Raw genomic sequence first — 18,208 nt, forward strand, 5'->3', positions numbered from 1 at the left:
AGTTATGAAGAAAATGGTACATCGGACCATATAAACCCCATATAAGGTTGATGTCTTAGCTAAATGCGAGAAAGGCACACCAACGCTAGGTGGATTAATCTGAGTTTTTTCTTGAAGTTCCGGTTTCAGCTACTGCTCCTTTTATGGCATTAACGCTGACTGAATGGGCGTATCCAAAACGTCCAAAAACAGAAAACGTTCGCACTATGATTTTGCTGTTGCAATTGTGCTGAAATTATGTGATATTTGTCAACATTATATTTTTGTATACCCATTCATAGATTTCTCCCGATTTCTGTGGTCAGTATTTTGAATTTTGGAAACGAAGCTGAGAAAAAGACCATTCACTATAACTGCCCTCTCAATGTGATTTTGATTTCAATTCTCATGTTTTCTGCATTGATAATAAACAATATTGTGTGATTTTCTCTTTCGTCCCTCACTGGCCCTTTTACCATGTTATGAACATTTTTTTTTTAATTTCAGAATCATTAACATACCTGAATTCTTAAATTCAATTATACTCCAAGTACCATACAAACATTTGATTTGATTTTGCTCTGATCAATATTAAAGATCAAAGCAAATCACCCCAAAATGCTGAACATTTCAACTAATACAAATAAAGTCGGTGTCCCATTAGGTGCGTAAAGAGCCATTCGCAGACCTAATCAGCAATAAATTATTTAAGGCAGCTTCCTATTTTACTCTCCAAATCTACTTGACTTTATCAAATTCCCTGAATATTATCCCGAAACATATTCAAATTAATAAATATTAAAATGTATCAAACTTTCAGTAAGGATACAAATTAAGGGCTTTTATCTGTAATTGAAAATAATACCGCTCTTCATATTAACACATTTTTATTACGAATCTACCAAGCACCTAACAACCATCTCTATTTTTTTATATTACTTTGTTGAAATGATTTTCAAATCTTATTTCCATATACTCTTTGATGATAATTTTGTTGTTAGCACCGATAAAAACATAACATCCTAAAGAAAGCTTAATTTTGCTTCATTTCTTCCCTTCCATTCTAATGATTTCACTTTCGCCTTTCGTATTTAACGACTCATTCTGAATACTTCAATCTCCTCGTTCTTATAAATCTCGTCTAGTTGCTTCTTAATTTTTCTCTGTTTTACGAGAGCATCCTACAATCAACCAAATCCATTCAAGTCGAACTTCCTTTTAGCAAAACATATTTTAGCAAGATTATACACTAGCTTCTGTTTATAGTTTTATCGTCTAATAACTTACTTGCAAAAAATTTGTCAGTGTAAAGTGTCAGTGTCAATGTAAAACTAGTAGTATGTACCCTAAAACAATAGTTCCTCGCATTAAAGGCACTTATGTCTTTAAAATTGCTGTTAAACATAAACAGAATAGAGGAAATTTATGTACAAGTCAAATAACCATTGTGCATTCCGTTTTATGTGCTCGATGATCCTGGAGAAATCATTTTGCTTACTGAGCAGCACAAGTAATCGGTCAAGTTAAGGTTCCCCCAGACACACGCGACGCGATTCTATCGCTTGGCGACTGCGATTCTGGTCTGGAAGCGTAAATGGAATATTGTCTGCAGCGACCCAGCGATAGAATCGCGGCGACTAGTTGTCGCCGTCGCGGCGATGAAATCGCTTAGGTCTGGGGGAGCCTTTAATCAGTTCAAGAGGATATTATAACAACACTTAAATCAACTTTACTATTGAAGCCCTACCCTTTTTCTACTTTCCTCGCATTCAAAGAAACAATCACCCATTTTGTGCGATTGATTGTTTACCATTACGATGGATAAACAATAAAACATCTAAAACTAGTGCGCGTCCTATCGTGTTTTAATTAGTACGCAGAACGATCACGTGATCACCAAAATGTTCTGTTCTGCTTTGTGCGGTCGATAAGTCAGAATGCCAATAATGTTGTATGTTGTATTTTGAGAAATCCGTTTCTATTAGTTTCTGTTTATCTCACCCAACTAACACAACCTCCTTCCCGTGGTTATTGTGGAGATACAGAGGCATTCTCGGTCTCTAGTGGCAACAATAACCACACACTAACATTCCCATTCCCCTATATTCAAATCTTTCTTTTTCTTCTCAATGCCTATTTCAAATATATCTCTTTTGTCAACTATCTACCTCACTTTCCATTTTGTTAGTAGAAAATACATTTAAGCCTAAAACATAGCTGATTCATTGAAGAGTGGTAGAAATGCTAGTATTTATTAGGTTGGTAAGAAAATAGATCAGAGTGCGTTTTTAATAAGATATTCAGATTGTTCGCGAGAACAGGCAGAACGGTCGGCCGGTCATTACATAATTTGTTCTGCTTTGTGCGGTTAGCAGAACGAACGCCCGATCATCGAAATGTTGTTCTGCTTTGTGCGGGTGAGTAAATTAATTAGAAAGTGGAGATTCAGTTCGCGTCAGTAAGCAGAACGATCGGCCGGTCATCGAAAAAGTTGTTCTGCTTTGTGCGGTTAGCAGAGAGATCGGCTGGTCATCGACAATTTTGTTCTGCTTAGTGCGATCGGTAATTAAAATAATTAGTGTTCGTTCGATTATGTTTTGAATTGATCAAACTACACGCTATACACGGCATACCGTTTACCAAAACGAACCCTGCCACAATACCTACCCCATATATCCAACATCCCAGTGATTTCTCGTGGAAGTGCAGATGACTCGTCGGCTTCTATCAAAGCGAGTATCATGTCAACATTTTCCTACCCATTCCTTAATTGACCTGCATTCGGACACGGCCGGCGCTGGTATTGCTTATTTTTGGGTCACCAGTTCTTACACATTGAAGATGATGTTAGTCCCAAACTTCATCTGTTGGTTCTCTGTGTAATTACAGCTGACCTGGTAATAACGGAGTAGCAACCGTGGGCGGTCAATCATGCTCATGCTCATGCTCATGCTAAACGCGTGTTTTGCTATAAGAATATTGTCTGTATCTTCTTCCGTTGTCGAGTTATATCAATTTATTTGAAAAAACATGATTTTAGTAAAATTGGTGAAACTTGAGATAAAAAATAACATATCCCCAATTTTTTGACATAATGAAGAATATTAATTTCTCTTTTAGATGCCGTGTAAACATATTTTTTTGGTCTGCCCTAACCGGAGATATCAACTTATGAAAAAAATGTAATTTTGACAGAAAAATGATTATAACTTTTGATCGGAAAAAGATATTGTGCATATTTACCCATCAAAAGTTGCATTTTTTTGAGCTCTAAAAGTCACCTGAAGACGACTTTTTCGAGAAATCTGAAACAAAAAAATTAGATCAAAAATACTGTTTTTTTTGAGGTACACCCTAATCCAATTAGGTAAAATTGCTCTAAATCAGCCAACTTAAGAGCTACAGAAAAAGTTTTTTTAGCAAAATTGATTGGAATTAGCTGCGCTACAACTTTGTAGAACATAACATGTCAATATTCTGAGAAATAAAAAAAATATTTTCTAATTTTTTTTATATGATGGGCCACCCTATTTTTTGTCAGAACCACAATGATGGCCTTACTATTTCGAACAATTTTGTAGAACAACAGTTTTTTCTAAAAAATATAGTTTTGGCGTAAAATTCATCTTTCCGCGTAAATCTGTATCCTGGACCATAGTGCATTGGTACGGAAAGCCTTCATTCCGCTACCAACGATAATGGTCTGCGACTTGTAACCTTTGCTGCTGCTAGAGGGATGGCAATCAGCAGTACCTACTTCGCACTTAAGAACACTTAAGAATATCTGCAAACACACCTGGCAACATCCGAATGGAGACACTTGCTCACAGATAGACCACGTGTTGATCGACGAACGACATTTCTCGGATGTTATAGATGTAAGGTCCTTCAGTGGTCCGAACATTGACTCGGATCACTGCCTTGTATGTAGTTGCAAAAATTTGGGCGCGACTATCCAGCGTCACGGATTCACGAAACAACCGAACGATGCGTTTCAATATCCAACGCTTGTCAGTTGAAGGAGTTGCTGAATACTACCACCAGAAGCTGGACTAGCGGATACGAGATGCCACCGGATCTGGCGACGTCAACAGATTGTGGGAAATTATCCACGAAGCTGTGATTACAACAGCGCAGGAAGTGTTGGGCACTGCACAGCGACACCAACGAAATGGTTGGTTTGATTAGGAGTGCCAGCGAGTGACGATCGAAAAAAAATGTTGCTAGGAGTCGAAAGCTAGCGGCTCGTACCCGTTGCAACAGAGAGCGGTACAGTTTAGCAAGGGCAGAAGAGATACGAATCCACCGCAGAAAGAAGGCAACACAAAGAGAGTTTGATAACTGAAGCGCAGGAGAACATAGATAGAAACGATAAGCGGAGGTTTTACTGTCAATGTCAATGGCGAGCGACATAAGACTGCGCCAGTGCCCGCCATGTACAATGACCAAGAGGGGAACTTGCTGACAGACAAGACTATGGTGGCAGCCAACACGGTAGATCACTTTGACGTAGTGTGTTGCGGTGTAAGGGCGAAGCCAGAGTAAACGCGACGTGCGATGCGACGCGACGCGACAGTGCAATTTGACAGCCTGATGATAATTATTGTTATTCTTTTACGTGAGTCGCGTCGCGTCGCATCGCACGTCGCGTTTACTCTGGCTTGCCCCTAAGATCTACCAAACAGCCCTAGCCTAATCCATTTTTTTAGCTAGGGCAATAAGTTGTGGTAATTAAGGATTCATCGTATTTAGTCCCCGCTACCAACAGCAGTCTCAGAAATAAAACATAATTAATGTTACCTTGCAGACAGTTGAAAGACTCGAATTCCTCTTGTTTGAGGCTAAACTGTATGCAGCGGAAACAACTTTTCAAGCAATTAGTTAAAAAACCTCGGTACCCGGTCCTAGGCTGAACTGACTGCAGGAAAAATCGAGTTACGGGTTTAAATACGTACTAACTAGGGCTCCGAGAGCTCCGATGCATGGCCAAAAACAGTATTACTGTTCTGTTTTCTCAAGAAAGGATTGATTTCCTATTGATAAGGGGCGCGCCTTCAATGGAATTGCTCTCTATGAAGGGTCTAAATAGCGGGACCTTGTCATGGTGGTCTTGAGAAAACAAAACAACAACTGTATCGAAACCGATACTGCATTGCTTCTCAATAGCACTGGAGTAATTCGACATGCATTTAAACACTAAGGATACGGATAACGTTACTATAGATCTAATAATTGGTCGCAGTGGCACACCCGAACAGGAAAAAAATGGTGGCAGCCAGGTGGAAGAAGCACTTTGAAGATTTATTGAACGGTGAAAATGAAGGTGTATTAACCTTTTAAATATTAGGAAAATCTTATGAGATGTTAGGGTCATATTGACCCAGAAATGTTAATGCTTATAAAACAGTTTATAACCGAATTACAAAGTTTATATACCGTTCGAAAGATAAACTTATCAATTTTGTAGCTATGTAGTGATATGTTGGTTCTGGAGACAATGGCCACCGGGAAACGACTTCCACGGGGACCTTGTCGGTCATATAAGGGGAGCATAAAAATCGCTCCATATATGCTTTTCGATCGCTAATTCTTCATAGAATCTCTTAAAACGGTAATGTATGGTCCATTAGAGGGCTTCCGATGAAAGTGTCCACTCCTGATACATATAAGGGGCCCCCGGGGAACCCGGGGACATAATCGTTTTAGCACCAAAATATGTCGTTCGGCGGCTCTTTCGTCATTTTTTTTTATATTGTCTTTATTAATGAGGTTTTCGGCCCCAGACCGGTTCACCTCATAGCTCTTTCGTCATGATTTTCCACAAAATAGATGATTATGCGCTCGAAATCGATTAGAGACCACAGTGGCCACTCTTGGAGCCTATGAGGGGCCCTCGGGGAACCCGTAGAATGGGACATTTCTGTTTTAACACCAAAGTATGCCGTGCGGTGGCTCTTTCGTCATGATTTTTCTCAGAATAAATGATTATGCGCTTGAAATCGAAAAGTGACAACATTGGCCACTCTTGGAACCAATGAGATGCCCTCGGGGAACCCGTAGATGGTGACATTTCCGTTTCCATACCGAAATGAATACGTGACCACATTTTCCATTTTGGAACCTATAAAGTACCGCCGTGGAGCTCGTAGGAGAGGACATTTCCGTGCTTACTCTTACTCACTTAATCGATTAGCGACCGCATTGGCCACTTTTGAAACCTATGAGGTGCTTCCGGGGAACCTGTACAAGGAGATATTTTTATTTTTAAACCAGGACATGCCGTGTAGCGGCTCTTTCACTATCATTTTCCATCAAATAAATAGTTGGTTATGCTCTTGAAATCTAATATCAACCCGGGAGCACCCTAGGCCCAGTTTCGGTAATTGTGGAGCTCCGCGAGGAATGCTTTGAAAATGTCTGTGCACAAAAAATGTGTAAGGAGGCTCCTGTGGGGGGTTCTTAAATTATTGGCTTATGCGCCAGACGACACTGTCGTCTGCCAAAATCAAGTTTTGGGCTGCCCAGCTAGCGTTGTTTACGCCCACCAACAGAATCCTTCTCCCCGTGTCTTTCCAACTCAAACTAACTAAATTCCCAATAATCCCAAGAATTCCAATAAATTTATTCGCGGTTATTCGAGATATTCATTCCTCCAATTTAGAGTAAGAAATTATTTAGTAGTGCCTAGAGAAAAATTTATTAGAAAACTTCTAAATAAAAATTTTGTAAATAATAAAAAAGTCGAAGCATTTAACATTTTAAGTTTCGTTTTTTTTTCAAAAATTTTTAACAATCCCCTATTCTGTCTCCTACTAGAGCTAACTGCTCACTGACTAACCATTGGCCGTTCTCCCGGAGCAGATGGCTGGCCAACGGTACCGAACGTGCCGATGGTCACTCAGTACCTGCTTGTGACGTCACTACCGGTCGTGTCTTCTCTACGTGAGTCTTCCTATTCCCCTATACCTCGTTTCTTCCCCTACTATTTACAATCGTGATTCCCTACTCGTTTTGGTGTAGTGGTGTGTGTCAAGGTTCGCGTACTTACAGTTGGTCTGGTTGATGACGAGTCGATACCTGTTTACCACCCCCTGGGTGGTTTTGTACGTCGAAGTGATGACGACCGATGATGATCGAGCCAGGATAATTGTACAAGCACTCGTTGCAAATATTCCTCCGACTCTTCGGCATTCGATACAGTGCGCCTAGTGGGTGGCACACGGGAACACGCTAGCTTGGGAAGTGTGAGGTGGTGCGGGTGGGTGGCGATCGAAACGTCCGCTGTCTATCGACGTAGTGGTGGTAATCGCTTTTCTGGGAGGGTATCCTACGGAGGGCCTCCGATTTTGAGTACGTGAGTCGGGCTGATTACTCGGGCGTTGGTAGTCTTTCCCCGATGGGACCTATCCACGAATGGGCAATCACAGGTAACGCGTGATGCACGTGGGCCGAGCGATTCGTACCGATGACCAACGCTCTCTGACGGAACCTATAGTGGTACGCAACCACGAGACGATAGGTACAACCAGGGTAATCACGCCGGATACCGTCCGATGGGTTAACCCAAGTAACATTTTGAATTCTATTTGGATTTATTCAAGTTTTATTGCAGTTTTATCAAGGATTCGCATAAACTGTAGAGTTTTATCATAGTTTTCATCTAGTCCAAGTTACCTCAAAGCTAAATTCTCTTATAATAGTTTTATGATATGCTCCAGGTCCATCTTAAGCTGTTTATATTGATAAATTATGCAGCAAGAGCACTCTATCCCAATTGAAACCAAATAGTTTTGAGAAAGTTTTATGGTACTCTTCATTAAGAAAGAACAATCTTGAAAATGCCCTTATAAAACTTCCTTAAAACTATGTGGTTTTGATTGAGAGAAAGTGCTCTTGTTGAAGAATACATCAAAACAAACAAAACATAATGTCAAATTGGACGCAAACAAGTATATAAATTCAAAACAAGTGGATCAAAGGCAAAAATAATGTAAATTTATCCCATATATGGAAACTCCATTTGCGCAGGCATCTGTTTTTTTCTATCGGAGTTTTCTTTCTATCGGATCATCAGCTACAGTTTTCTATCTATCGGATCAAATTTACCACCAGCTGTCTTGATCTTCCAATACCAGGCAGATTTTATATCCTCCCATTTATCATCTTCTTCTTCTTATCGGCATTACATCCCATTTATCATATGATCGATCAATTTTGCTCAAAATACATTTTCTCGATTTTTTGGGCATTCGTAATCATAGCCATCTGGGTTCAAAATATAAGTAATAAATAAGTTATATGCATTTCTTTTTCAGTTGAATTGCATGTTATTATATGACAATATTCGCAAAATGGATGATTTCGGCTCAATCTGTGTCGTTTTTTTATTGCAATCATGCGTGTCCACTACTGAAAACCATCACAAACATGGAAATCAAAACATTTTGCGCTCCAATTCTTTGTTCTCGATTGTTATTGATATAGATAGATAGATATCATGAACCCGAGGAGCAGTAACCCTATTGAGTTTTAATTTAATTCAGTATTTTGTGCAGATATTCAGTTTAGTAAATATTTAACGGCGAACTCTTTCCAAATGAACGACTTGTTTTCAATGGATATGTAAACAACATGGTATAATGAAAGCACCAAACTTATAACGCTCTTCAATAAAACTTCTTAGTTTTGACCAGTACTAGTTAGTTTTATTCAAGACAAACTAAGCTTCGTCAAGATTGCGATAAATCTAGTTCAATTTATCATGCTCCTGCATAAACCTAAAAGGTTTTGTATGAGATAAAGTGGTTTTAATCCAATCTTATGATGGTTTTCAATAAAACTATTGAAATCATGGCGGATTATCGTCTGCGAAAAATTTCTTGATGGAAGCCATTTCTTTATGAACGCTGAAAACCTTGCTGAAAACTATTTGTTTTCATTTCACATGCATGAGTCATTTCATAGATTGGGGCATAAAACAAATATTACATCTGCGAAATAAAAAGTAGAGAAAAATTTATTTTTTTGGGTATGTACAATTTTTTAAATAAAAATATTTTTTCAAAATAATACTATATCTTGCAATATAAATAAGGCGCATTTAATATTTGTTACACTTATTCGGAAAAGCATCGACAAAGTGGTTGTGGCATGTGGAATTACACGATCATAATGCAATTAAGTTTAATTTGTTCAACGTATCCATAATAATTTTCATCATTATGAGATACTGTTCGATTTGGTTCAGACAAAATTCAATATAAACAAGTACATATAAACATCAGCGGATCTAGATAACGAAAACACATGCTGTTAAATTCGTTATTAATCCAAACAGGGTTTTATGCTGATCTTTCATGCCATCATAAGCTCACTTTGATAAAACTAACAAGTTTTAAGCGAACCTTGGAAAATGGTCTTGAACACCTTCTCAAGAGTGGGCCTCTTTCGTCTTATAGTGGTTTTATGGCTGTCTTGGAGCAAGCTTGTAGGACAATTGGCTTTAAATGTGGTTTTAAGGCACTAGTCTAGAAGTGTGCTTCAAGTACCTCATAAAATTAATTTTGCTACTTGGGAACTGATCCTTTTGGTCTAGGACCGGTTAACTTCGCACTACCCTAACCTCACACTTTCGGGCTCCGATCCCGCAGCGTAGGATCCGAAGATGGATTCGCCACCGGAGTGTGGCAGTACAAAATATCCAATTAATACCAATGGCACGCTTTACACTTTTATTACACCAAATTTACCTGATTTTTTTCTCGCTGCCTGCTTCACTATTTTTTTTGTTTTTCTACGACTCACTTCCTTTACTCTTATTTCCCTGCAATATTTCCTTTTGTTAATTTCTCACTATTTAACATTTACTTTTTTAAACTTACTTTTGAAAACAATTTTATTATTCACGACTCACGATTTTTTTAGGATTTATTGGCAGCTATCTCAAATTCTGAAAATTAATTTCAAACATTAAAACTTGACTTTTTTGTTATATTTTCTAATTTGTTCACATACTTAAACTTCTTTATATTTTCTCACTGCACATTATATAATTCTTCAAAACTAACTTTTCAGCTCGGCGGTCCAAACGGGAAAGATCGATTAGATCTTCCTGACTCGCCAAGAAACTTCTAATTCTTTTTCTTTTCTTTTTCAGATAAAATTTTAAGGGTTTCCGGTTCTTGCTTGATTTTGGTTTTCATCATTAAAATTTTCCGAGTCATCAAAATTTCCTGTTCATGACTTCACCCACTTGTTATTTGTATAGTAAACCCCCTCTCTAATACATACAACTAATCGATTCGAGCACTTTTTACCTTGCCTATTATTACGGCGTACCTTCTCTAACGCTACTATTTGAAACGACGGATTCTACACCAATCCTCTCGTTTCAAATGTCACTCACTTTTTAGGCACTTTTCCTCAACCGATTTGCTCGTATTAAATAGCATTCGACGCAAAATCCTGTCCCATTGTTTCCTATTGAAAATTGGCCAGATCGGACTTAGGGCTCCGAAGTTATGGCCAAAATACTAATTTCAGCACCTGCATGGGGAAATCACTTTTCTGGCACTTATGCTCATCCGATTGGCTTGCAATAAGTTGCGTTCAGCAGGAAATTTTACAATGCAAATAAATAAATAAGAAAAATAATAGACTTTTCTTATATATTTCTCAACCTTTTTGAACGAACGATAAAGGCACCATCACTGCTAGGTAGATTAATCTTGTTTTTTTTCTATCAAATAGGTCATTCATTCTAAACTTAATATCTACAATCTATAAGGTACCCGCAGGAATCTCACAGAAGGAGAGATTTTCTTTTTTATATAATACTAGTCGACCCGGCAGACGTTGTCCTGCATAGTAGGGGAAAATTCACGTTGCGAATTTGCCCATGCGAAATTCCCATACGAATCTTAATTTCAGTTTTTCACGATTTTCTCAACTTTACTAATGATTTTCGATTGAGGAAATATCATATAAACCCGTCGGAAGCTATAACGAATGTAACTGCTGAAGGAATGAATAAAATCCATCCAGCCGTTTTCGAGTTATGCGGATACGAACACAGACCATTTCATTTTTATTATATAGAAGATGTCCTCGGCGATCGGTGAAAACCTCAAACCTCTATGAGTCGATATTGAAAGGACCATCGCACGGTGTAAAAAAAATGGATTATTATCGAAGTTTCATGTACCTCTGATTTTTTTTCACAAAAAGTTAGGCAAGGTCATAAGAAATGAGGTACGGGGTGTTTTAAAATATTTCATCGGCGATTTTTTGAAAAAAGTATTTTTTATTATTTTTCTCTCGAATATACCGTAAAAAAAGTCAATTGATAAACCAGCAATGAATCAATCATTGTAATTAATCCTCAAAATTGAAAATGTACACATTTGTAGACTTATTGAGTAGAAAATCTAGCTTGAAATAGATCTGAATATTTTAAAAATATCAATTTCTGTAATTTAAGCCTTCCTAAACTATGTTTTTATTATTTCTTATCTTTAGTTTTTGCGTTATCTTCAATTTTTGTTAGCAATTATCATCTTTTTCCAGCCCAATTATGGCTCTCTATTGAATTTTGTATTCACATTTCTTTCTTCCGACATTCGTACTATGAGACCAGCCCATTGTCAGTCTGCCATATTTTAAAGGGTTCATATTTTCCTCTAGATACCGTGTCTCATCATTTGTGGGGTACATACCATGTACAATAACCTTACCGAATATTGTTCGCAGCACATTTTGCTTGAAAACCCCACAACCTTACTGTCCTGCTTCTTATAATTACTACGCTTCATATCCGAAATAGGCTATTGGATGAAGTTATACAGAGCAAATTCCATTCCCGGTTGCATATTACGGAAGCTATATTTTTGATACAAGCACAACTGTCTTACATTTGATTAATTCCATATTTGTTTGGGTCGTTCATACTTTTATGAGCAGTAAGCTGGTAAGCTGTAAAAAACCGTTTTTGCACTCAAGTAATAATTATGGTTTTATAATGTTTTTGAAGTTAGCGATTTACTCTTCAGGTGTGCTATGAAACCATTATACATAAGTAAAACGATGTTACCAGGGACCATTATCCCATTTCACAAGCATTCCAATGTGAACTATTTCTTCAACGCCTCCAATTATCTCCTGTACATCCTCTTATTTCTATTTCTATCCGTAACAATGTACTTCATACTGGTAGTATGAATGGATATGTCCTTTCTCACCATCTCAATCTTCAGTGAGACCAAAGTGTCCACCACTACTCTGCGATCGTTTCTTAAGGAGCTTGATTTCATCTGCAAAACCTAGGAGCATATGCATAAGCACTGCCAAGATGAAGTACATGGTGACATGCAGAGACAGAGATAAGCTTAGTGTTGTTTGTGCTAAGAAAGTAAAGGAGATATGTTTGAAGATGTATTAACAAAATTTACATTTGAAATGCTGAAAAACACTAGCAATGCTGTAAACATTGGCAATGACGTTTCCTATGAAGAATGTATGCTTTAAATAGGGTTACCTCTAGCGTACATAACCAGTTTTAGGTCTAAGTTAGGTCTCGTACAATATAGGTGAAGAAAAAGAATTCAGAGGGAAACGAAATTCGCTTTTTATAATTCCTCAATACTTCGGGTGGGCAATTACGGACATGAAACGTTAAAAACAGTCTAGGATACTTTCAGATTTTTCTGGCGGAAGATGCTGCGTACAATACTCGGTGAGAGGCCAGAAAAAAGACATGTGGCTCATACGCATGAATTACAAGCAAAATCCATCTTCAAAGGAGAAAACATTCTGAATCTCATAAAATATGGCATACTTCAGGGGGCAGGTCATCTAGTAAAAATGTCAGAAGATAGAATTGCAAAAACAATATTCACTAGAGAACAATATAGATGCCACAGATAGATTATTGTTTCAGCAAAGATTTCAAAACATAAAAAATAACACTAAAAATATTTTAGGAACGCTTGAACTTTAAAAATGTTTTTCAAAATGTTATACCCGTGTCAAGATAGGTTATCTATATAGATACGAGAAAGGCAAAAAGGCTACAAATATGTAATCAATTTTGAGGAGTAAATTACAATGATTGATCTTTTGTTGGGTTATCAATTAACTTTTTGTACGGTATATTAGGGAAGAAAACAATAAAAATCACTTTTTTTCAAAAAATCGCCGATGAAATATTTTAAAACACCCCGTACCTCATTTCTTATGACCTTGACTAACTTTCTGTGAAAAAAAAAATCAGAGGTACAAGAAACTTTGATAATAATCCATTTTTTTTTACACCGTGCATCGACTGATGGAAATATCGAGATGTGGAATATAAAATCCTTGGAGAGCTGTTCGAAGGAACCATCACAGTAGCCCATAAACTATTTTTTAATTTGACTTAGTAATCATTTTCAAATGAAGAACATTTTCAAGCGCATAACCAACTATTTGAAGACTTAAGCGCATAACCAACTATTTGAAGGCCAGGGTAGACAATGTGATCTAAATCGATTTCAAACGCATAACCATCTATATGTTGGAAAACATGGAGATAGAGCTGCCGCAAGCGGCACGGTACATTTGATATAAACATGAAAATGTCCACTCCTACGGGTTCGCAGGGCACCTCATAGGTTCCAAGAGTAGACAATGACACTAATGACTCCAAGCGCATGATCATCTGTTTGGTAGAAAATAACAAAGAAAGAGCCGCCGCTCGGCATATTTTGGTGTTACAATGGAAATGTACTCTTCAACGGGCTCCCGGCGGGCACCTCATAGGTTCTAAGGGTGGACAATATGCCAATAATCGATTTCGAGGGCACCTATTTGGAGGAAAATCACGACGAAAAAGCCGCCGCATGACATATGTTGGTGTAAAAATGAAAATGTCATCTTCTATGTATTCTCCGAGGGAACCTCATAGGTTCCAAATGTAGCCAATGTGGTCACTTATCGATTTCGAGCGCACGACCATCTGTTTGGTGGGTGCACCTCATAGGCTCCAAGAGTGGCCAATGTGGTCAATTATCGATTTCAAGCGCATAATAATCTATTTTGTGGAAAATCATGACGAAAGAGCCGCCGCACGGCATATTTTGGTGCTAAAACAGAAATGTCCCCTCCTGCGGGTTCCCCGGGGGCACCTTGCATGTACCAGGAGTGGCTACTTTCGTCGGAAGCCCTCTCATGGACCATACATTACCGTTTTAAGAGAATCTATGAAGAATTAGCGATCGAAAGGCATATATGGAGCGATTTTTATGCTCCCCTTATATGACCGACAAGATCCCCGTGGAAGTCGTTTCCCGGTGGCCATTGTCTCCAGAGCCAGCATATCCCCACATAGCCACCAAATTGATGAGTTTATCTTTCGAACGGTTCGTTAAGGGTTCGACCAAAGCAGTTAAAGTTCGACAACTACTGGACCGATTTTCAAACTATTGTTAAAACTAAATCAAAAGGTCATCGCGCACGCCAGGTTCAGTGAGTAGGTACTTTGCGTGATGTCGTCAACTACCTGTCCGTTATGCAGCTCTAAGGCTGAAATATGAACTTGAAGGCAATCATATTTTTATTAGCACACCCTGTATTCCATATAAAAAACAAAGACGAAGGAAAGATTCCAAAATTGATTGCGGTCAAGCCGCAGCTAAGTAACATAGACTCAGAAATCGCACGAAACATTCTCAACTTTTATTGGATAGCAAATAACAAACTTGTCAACAGTTGAACGTTTGAACTTGTCCATTCCATAACAATGGCAACGTATGCAAGTTTGTATATAACTAATTACGTGATTGTGCAAACAGGAATAAACAGTAATTAAGCAATTAAGCTACGATTCCAATAAACAGAGGAATTTTCCTTTATTCTGCTTATAATATTCTACATTGAACAACATTCTGACGCAATCGTGCTCCTTACAAAATGGCATATGTGTCCTCTTTATGTAACCCACCCATTGAATCCATCAACTGCTGGTTTGAATATGAACCTACTTCTACCTCTACGGTAAAACCTAATTATGATGCACCTTTCCACCTAACCTAACTGATTGATGATGCAATCTCGGTTGAAGCTGATATCACTCCTCTCGCATGAGATCCGTTAATAGTGGGTTCGCTTCTGGCTAGGAAACAAGTGCAAGTGGGTAGGTACACTGCTGCTGTTCGCAGGAGTATCATGCATCGCACATGATCTACCAGCATACATATGCTGTTACATTAGTGCCACAGCCACATGTAACTACGCACCGGGCGTAATGGACATTGGACACCCGCTCGCCGTATCAGACCCCATATTCGGTTGTTTCATCATTTTGTCTTTTTGTTTCCGTCTCGGCGTTTTATCTCACACCACGTGAATAGATCCGCGGAAGAAACTATAACCGCAAGCACAAATGCGAAAACCATTAAAAATGGTATCTACTCAATACGAACCATCATCAACACTAGAAATCAAATCAAATAAACGCTCGTTGGTTTTTGGTATGCTAACGAAGATCTCAGTTAGCCTTTCGAGTAAAGGCGTATGATGTCCAATCCGGAGATGGGAGAGTTCAATTCTTGATCAGATTTTAGAATGTTTTCGAGTGAAAAAAAATGTGAAAAATCATTTTAAAATCTGAGTGTTTTTGCAAATGCTTACTGTTTTCAATGAAAGAACAACTCTACAACTTTGGTCATTTGCAAACTTAAACTCGATTTTCTTTTGCAAAATTATTATATAAATTGAAAGTGTAAGTGTAAACAAGAACATGAGCTAGGGCTATGAAAAAAGTAAAATCCTTTAGACAGCGCAAAACTGCGCATATCAGCAGCCGGCAACGAAAACATGATCAATGTTAATAGTAAACAGGTCGAATTACGTCTCATCTAATTGATTGACTTGGCACACTGTTCTAGTTTATGGTTCTGAAGCGTCACAACACAACCTCTAGAACTCTTGTTCGTTCTAGTGATAAGCCGTCTGGCGGTACGCGTCTGGTCATGATAACCTAAATACTTTAATCACGATCGCGGTTTGATTTCTGTGATTTACATCAGAATAGAAATAGAAGTAAAATACTCATTTTCCACGTGATGGGCTGGGAGTTTAAATTAAGCACTGTTCTCACGTCACATTCGAAAGAGGATGTTTCTAATTTTGTTTTTATCGTCGGTCGTTCACAGATGACGACTACAATAATGAAAATAGAAAGAACACTTAATCAATCAGTGATGACAACTTTCGGTACATTACAAAACACAAAAGAAAAGTATGGCTCCAGAGAGGATCGAACTCACGACCTTCGCGTTATTAGCACGACGCTCTAACCAACTGAGCTATGGGGCCAGACAGAGGTTATCACAATAAACGCCAGTGGATGTTGCATAAGAGATAATGTTTACCTCTGATCGGTACTTATGCACCTACTGGCACCTTCCTTGTTTAAGTGATACGATTAATCAGAACCCGTTTTAATTGATTTCGAACGAAATAGTGAATGATGATAGTGGTAAAAAGAAAACAGAGCGCTCTTATAGATTCGGTAAACCGCTTCCTATGCGGTACACCCAGGTTTTTTTTTACACGGTTTGGTTTTAGTCGTTTAAGACCTTCAGCGTCAATGAAACAATGAGTTAACCCCACGAAAAAATTCACAAAAAATCAAAGAAAATTCAGGGGGTATTTAAAAAGCTGTGAAAGTTTAGGTTAACCGTGAAATTAATGAATTCCAACCGTGTAAAAAAAAACCTGGGTGTACATTAATGTAATCAACCACGTGCTATTGAGCTGGGTGACTATCATGGGCTTTTCATATGATTCTCGTTGGCCACCCATCGGGTCAAGCTTGGGAAGAAAATTGTCCATATCTGGTTGAGCAGGTCGGGCGCTGTACACCATTGCTGTAAGTCGAGCGTCAAACTGGTAGAATTATTTTTAATTTTCCCCTCGGATCGATGACTAGACACCTCATTTCGCAAGCTGTTTAACGTTTGATCAACAAGTGGGTAGGTAGATAATTAAGGCATAAAGCGGTCCTCGATGATATTGCTACTGGCCTTAAATAGAACGCAGTTAGAGGCCGGTGAATCAACTTCTCCATAAGGTTTGAAAGAAAAATAAAAAGGAATCATGCATTTAGTTGACATAAAACTACAATTGTGAATCGTGTATCAGCAACTCTCAATTCCAATCTAGGAAACTTCCGCAAGCAAAAAATACAGTACAAAATAATTAACAAAGTAACTTAGGGCCTGTTCACAAATTACATAACGCTGTAGGGGAGGATGGGAGTCGCCATTATACAAATATACAAACAAACTAAATTCTTCTCTACAAAAAAACCCTGATTAATACCCCCAACAGTGTTGTTGCTTCTCTCGTGCAAAAATACAAAAAATGTGAGTGAGTTGTTTGCACATAAAAAAAAGTTTTTTTATATGTCTTTATTAAGGAGACTTTCAGCCCGAGGCATAAAAAATAGTATTTTGGCCATAACTTCTGATCCCATAGTCCAATGCCAAGTTCCAAAAAGTGTGTCTACAACATAAGCCATTTGACGAAAACCTATCTAATTATCCAGATTATGTTTAACGGTATACCATGTACACAAGGTATGATCTTTAATGATTCATACAAACTATATTTAAACATTTGAACAGGTTTTTCGACGAAGTATTTCGATGATGAATTATGATGGATAATTTCACGCTTCAGTTTAACAAAATAGGCGTAAAGGAATGAAAAATCTCACTGTCCGGATCTGAGGGACAGCTAAAGGGTACCGAAATTGATTTTGCATCTCAATTACAAGGCTGCGACAAACTAAGCTAAGTCCGTTCCGCGAAATCCGCGATAAAAAAAATTAAATCTGCGACTGCAAAACAGAACCGCGACAAACAAAAATAATGGTCTAGGGTCGATTTCTTCACCCTCGCTTAGACACTAAACTAGGTTTAATCGTATGGGTAAGCAACAACGCTTAAGAGTTAAGCGGAGGTGAAGAAATTGGCCCTTAGTACTTAGAAACAGAGCTTAAAATATTCATCTTCATTAAGTAACTTCGGTCCGAATTCTGACAAATATCTCATGAATATTCAAAACATAGAATGACATTGTCAGACGACTACTCCACCAACTCATTCATTAGACTGTCACTGAGTGTGCTTACTATGTGCAGAAAATACATAATTAGCATTACTATGTCCGAAACTCGATTATGCATATG

At 38.1% G+C, this 18,208-nt stretch overlaps 1 protein-coding gene and 1 non-coding gene across 2 annotated transcripts in view; one reads left to right on the forward strand and one right to left on the reverse strand.

Moving 5' to 3' along the window:
• Positions 1 to 18,208, forward strand: part of LOC134212660 (uncharacterized) — a 328,376-nt gene that overhangs the window by 197,822 nt on the left and 112,346 nt on the right. The gene's annotated exons all lie outside the window — the stretch shown is intronic.
• Trnai-aau (transfer RNA isoleucine (anticodon AAU)) lies at positions 16,256 to 16,329 on the reverse strand. Its single transcript has one exon. It is a non-coding gene; the product is annotated as a tRNA-Ile (tRNA).

This window comes from Armigeres subalbatus, chromosome 2, assembly GCF_024139115.2.
Source record: "Armigeres subalbatus isolate Guangzhou_Male chromosome 2, GZ_Asu_2, whole genome shotgun sequence".
In the NCBI taxonomy this organism is placed as follows: Eukaryota; Metazoa; Arthropoda; class Insecta; order Diptera; family Culicidae; genus Armigeres; species Armigeres subalbatus.